The following is a 4,909-nucleotide window of genomic DNA, read 5'->3' as shown; positions in this document are numbered from 1 at the left end:
AAATTAAAGGGCCTGTATCATGCTATTTCACACCTTCCAGAGCAACAACTTGAGCCATTACTTCTACTCAGGAATAACATGCTTGGATTCAATGAAAACCCACCTCCACCCATTTTACAATGCCACCCTTTAGAAACACACCAGCAGGGGTGAACAGTCTATCAGAATCATCGGGGCATTTCCCAACATGCACCACTCGGCAATCGTTCATTTATTGAAAAATAGCAATATCTTTTGGAATTTGGCTTCCTGGATTTCCTTTAATGTGGGCAAAACAACTCCGTATGCATCTGTGCTGTAAAGAAAGTTATCTACAGAAAACATGTGTACATTGTTCCACTTCTATTCAATTCCAATCAGAAGTATTACCAGCAATGCTAGTTGTCTTCTACTAATTTCTTATACAGATATCTATCTTAAATAAAATTATTTAAAAAGTCAGCACCAGGATGGCTGAGTGGTTAAGGCATTGGACTTAAGATCCAATGGGTGAAAGCCCTCGTGGGTTCAAACCCCACTCCTGGTAAAATGTAGGAATTTGATCTCCATCAATGTGTTCTATGGGTGGTAGTATCTCAGGAGGTAGAGCAGGATGTACAGATGCTGGGAGGCTGCTGGTTTACCTTGTTGCCTTTCCTTTCTTTAGGCTACTTAAGATAAAAACATCTGCCAAATACACAAAAACACATTAATTGACATGAATGCAGAGAAGGTTCAGAAGCTTTGTGTTTACTGCCTCTTTCTAAATGTCACTAGTGCCATTCGGATATGAACTCTGCATACTTATTAGTCTTCTCTGTCTTGAACCACAAGATACTCACTGGTTGGTTCAGCAGCGCTCATTTGAATAAAGCCTGCATTCATTGTTCTCTTACATGTGTGATCTTGTTGACATGTAAAGACTGAGAATCGCTGGATCTCGATGAAGCCCAAACTCAACAAAGCACAGATATTACTCAACGACGCCCGTGTAATCACACAGTTTCCCTCTTCTCACCAGTACTCCTCGTGACTCATGCAATACTCTCAAATTTCATACAGACAAATGATCACGACTTAGATTAGGAGAGGCAGTGGGTGCGTGAGTGTTGTTTGCTGTAAGCACACGATGCTCATAAATATGTCATACACATCATTTGGTCACGCAGAAGCTGCAGCACCAGCGGGTTAATGGTACTGGTGCATTTTTATTGGCTGAGTTTTCAGCTTTCTGTTTTATAGAAGACGCCAATGAAAATCATGTTTTTCTGTTTTTAACATATTCTTGAGACTTTTTAATTCTTTTAGATTTAAGCTCAAAATTGCATTTCTGAGTATTTCTGCATTCAAATCGCTGTGAATCAGTAACAGATGAAACAAGGTGGCCTAAAACTGACTGGGTTTCTGACGTCAGGCTTCTTCAAATTAGTTTAGAAAGTTGGATGGAGCTCGCTCGCACACAAGCTGGTCAGAGAGGATAAAGCAGCGCGGCGTGGAGGAGAGAATCTGACATGTGGAGGCAAGGAGGAGCTCCGAGCGGCAGACAGAGCAACAAAAAATAATGGTCTATTTTTACCCAGGATGAACAAACACGTTTCCTGGTGATGATCTCAGTGGTCCAGATTGTTGGTTAAAAGTCATCCACCTGCTCTGTCTGACGCTCTCAACTCCTCCTTCACTCCACCTGCTGCACGGCACTGCTTTGTCCTCTCAGAAACAGAATCAGAAGGTTTTATTGCCATATCTGTGAGATCCACAACAGTAGAAAATAGCTGCGGTACGTGGTGCAAAAAGGAAGGTAAAAATAAGAGATAAGAAAAAAATAGGAAGTGAGAATATAATCATGATAAAATAATAATATGAAGTGGCAATACTTAGAGAAACGACTACTACAAGACAGTCCAGGTATTAATCAGAGTGGATCGGCTCAGGTACAAACACGACATGGGGTCATGTGACTGGAGCCAAGCAACTGGAGTGGGCAGACCTATTGTTGTTCATGAGTCCGACCGCAGAGGGGAAGAAACTGTTCCTGTGGCGAGAGGTTCTAGTCCAAATGCATCTGAGCCACCTGCCAGATGGGAGCGAGTCAAACTCACACCCGAAGCGTCGAAAATTGACGCTGTGTGACCGAAGCGTTTGTTGTGTGCCAGAGCGTCGGTTTCTAACGCCCGCAGTAAAGTGTACTTTTCACCGACATTTAACCTCTAACCTCTTGCTATTTAACCTTCTCCACACCCCCATCTTAACCTCAACCCTGTTGCTCATTCTAAATTTCCCATTAACTGTGTGGGAGGGGGATGTTACTACTAGATATAACGTTTTGAAAGCTCAAAAGGGTTAAGTTAGGATGGGGGTGAAGGGAAGGTTAAATCGCAAGATGATAAAAGTAAGAGATCGATGAAATCTCCTTTTTTACCGTGGCAGTCCGAAAAGGACGCTCTGGCACAGCGCATCGTCTCCCGACACGACAAACGCTTGGTCACCCAGCATCATTTCTCAACGCGTCAGGTGTGAGAATGTGTTGAGTCAAAAAGACAGCTGTGATCCGACCTGCACGCCTCAACGCCCTGGAGGTGTACGGGTCCTGTATGGAGGGGAGTTTGCAGCCAATAACCTTCTCAGCAGAGCGTACAACCCGCTGCAGCCTCTGACCAGCTTGTGTGCGAGCTTGCTCAATCCAACTTTCTAAAATAATTTGAAGAAATTGGGCCGAGCCAGGCTGGCTCGGCCCAATAGCTGGCGAGCCGTGTTGACACGTTGCGTGAGCGGTTCTGGTAATCCTGGTCTGTATTCTCGCGCAGCCCCGCCTCAACCCTCACAAGGGACGAGCAAAATATCAAACACGCCAGAAATCCTTGCAAGCTCACTATAGCTGATCGGTGGATGGTCACATGGTGTTAATTGCCTCTCATAACCCCCTGTATACCATACGACGCTCAGTGCAAAACTCACCCCGATCTTGCAGATTCTTGCACAAGTGGAAAATCAGCTCCAAAAAGTGAAAAAGTCGCACAGTGTCTGCCCGGCTTTAGGGGGTTTAGAATGGCCTGTATCAGGGCTCCTGGGACAGATGAAAACCAAAAGAAAATTCCTTATGCTTCTTACAGATTCAAAGCAGAGTTTTAGATTACTGATAAACTGCATTCTTTCTGCATTCCCTTTAATTCAACATCCAAAAGTGGATTTTTTTTTTGCCTTTTAATCAAACACTTTTATAAACATTTGTTTTATTTGACATCCCATAACAACACTGCGGACCAAGCTCTTTCAACTCCAGATGAAATTTGTTGCATCCCAGTGACATGAAGGTGATTCGACAGCTCAGACTGCTCAAATTAGAGCCCTTCAAGCACAGAGGCAGGGAAGGGACTGACAGCAGGTTATCATTATTGATAATAATCTGATGATGCAGGAGAGAGCCAGAGGCTGCAGGTCAGCTGGTGACTCACACTGACTGAGGGGGAGAATAAAAATCTTCCTTTTTAATCATTTCATAACTATGCTGTTAACAATTTCCACTCGTCTGGCAACATTAGCAGAAACAACATAAATAAATATCTTCTGAGCATCATTTGTCGCAGCTTTAAAGGTTTGAAATGTTGAAATGATTTGCTTTTAGCTATCAAGAAGAAAACATCTGAAAACTGTGCGCTGTACACTAAAGTGGTACTAAATCCACTAAGAGGTCACTGCTTGTGCTTCTGGAGCTCTGTACCTCACTTATTGCTATAACTGCTGTTTTTAGGTCCAGAAAATACAGCAGCGGGTAGAAACAGCTCATAAAGCAACCTATTTTGTAAAAGGGTCCATTTCCCCGCTCTGTCCATTAAGGGATTATGTGTAATTCCACTGTAACCTCTGTATCTGCTGTGGTTCCATACATTTACTGCAACCCGAGATCCACCTTGGTGAAAGAATAGAGAGGCACAAAGGTATTGTCTTTGTTCCAAACTTCATTTTCATCATAAATTTATAAAATATAACTTTAAACTTCTTTCTTAAATTTTAGGACTATCTAAAACCCATTAAAGCCTGAAATGTGAAAAGAAAGCCTGTTGTTTAATGTCAATATAGTAACTATATAATGTTTGATTGTACTTTATTTTGTAATTATACAATAATATCACAGGAATAAAAACATCACATTGAACGCAACTCCCTGTATATCCTCCACTAGATGGCAGCACACACACACACACACACACACACACACAAACACACACACACATACACACACACACAGTGCCAATTGGGCATGGTTTAAATGCTACGGGCTACCTGAGCATTGTTTCTGACCATGTCCATCACCTTCATGACCACTATGCACCCATCCACTGATGGCTACTTCCAGCAGGATAATGCATCATGTAATTAAGCTCCGGTCATTTCAAATTGGTTTCTTGAACATGACGATGAGTTCTCTGTACTACAACGGCCCCCACAGTCACCAGATCTCAACCCGATAGAGCATCTTTGGGATGTGGTGGAACGGGAGCTTCATGCCCTGGATGTGCATCCCACAAATCTCCATCTACTGCAAGATGCTATCCTATCAATATGGGCCAACATTCCACAGGTCCTTCTAAAAAATTAGCATATTGTAATAAAGTTCATTATTGTCTGTAATGTACTGATAAACATTAGACTTTCATATATATTAGATTCATTACACACAACTGAAGTAGTTCAAGCCTTTTATTGTTTCTAATATTGAGGATTTTGGCAAACAGCTCATGAAAACTCAAAATTCCTATCTCAAAAAATTTGCATATTTCATCCAACCAATAAAAGAAAAGTGTTTTTAATACAAAAAAAGTCAACCTTCGAATAATTATGTCCAGTTATGCACTCAATACTTGGTCGGGAATCCTTTTGCAGAAATGACTGCTTCAATGCGGCGTGGCATGGAAGCAATCAGCCTGTGGCA

The 4,909-nt window shown here is 42.1% G+C and overlaps 1 non-coding gene across 1 annotated transcript; it reads left to right on the top strand.

Annotated features, from left to right (window-relative positions):
- Nucleotides 1-443: 443 nt before the first annotated feature.
- trnal-uaa (transfer RNA leucine (anticodon UAA)) lies at nt 444-526 on the top strand. Its single transcript has one exon. It is a non-coding gene; the product is annotated as a tRNA-Leu (tRNA).
- The last annotated feature ends 4,383 nt before the right edge of the window (nt 527-4,909 follow it).

The sequence above is a fragment of the Nothobranchius furzeri genome, chromosome 16 (genome assembly GCF_043380555.1).
Source record: "Nothobranchius furzeri strain GRZ-AD chromosome 16, NfurGRZ-RIMD1, whole genome shotgun sequence".
Classification (NCBI taxonomy): Eukaryota; Metazoa; Chordata; class Actinopteri; order Cyprinodontiformes; family Nothobranchiidae; genus Nothobranchius; species Nothobranchius furzeri.
The sequence above is the reverse complement of the archived record's forward strand: the minus strand, read 5'-3'. Positions and strand labels throughout refer to the sequence as shown.